This window comes from Penaeus monodon, chromosome 27 (genome assembly GCF_015228065.2).
Source record: "Penaeus monodon isolate SGIC_2016 chromosome 27, NSTDA_Pmon_1, whole genome shotgun sequence".
NCBI classification, from domain to species: Eukaryota; Metazoa; Arthropoda; class Malacostraca; order Decapoda; family Penaeidae; genus Penaeus; species Penaeus monodon.
Window position 1 is genome coordinate 19570527 of NC_051412.1, and position 325 is coordinate 19570851.

Genomic DNA, 325 nt, shown 5'->3' on the forward strand with positions numbered 1-325 from the left:
GCGACGCAAGACCTGAAATAGATTATATCATATAGATTATATCATATATACAGACCTGAAATAGAGTATATACCCAGCTTAGGGTCCAATTGACTGCTGTTTAACTCGCCCGTCATTCATTTTTCAGCGATCTCTTGTAATATAAAAGGATGAAAATCAATTCTTTTTATTTTACTCAGTTCTAATTCCCCGTTAGGGATTAAGTAAAGTTAAGATTAAGTCAATGACAAGGAACTTTTGAATCTTTGACCCAAAGTATTTAAAAAGTTATGAGTATAAGTATCTATCTTAGTCTGTTATAGGTGCCTTGCTCTGATCATTAAAG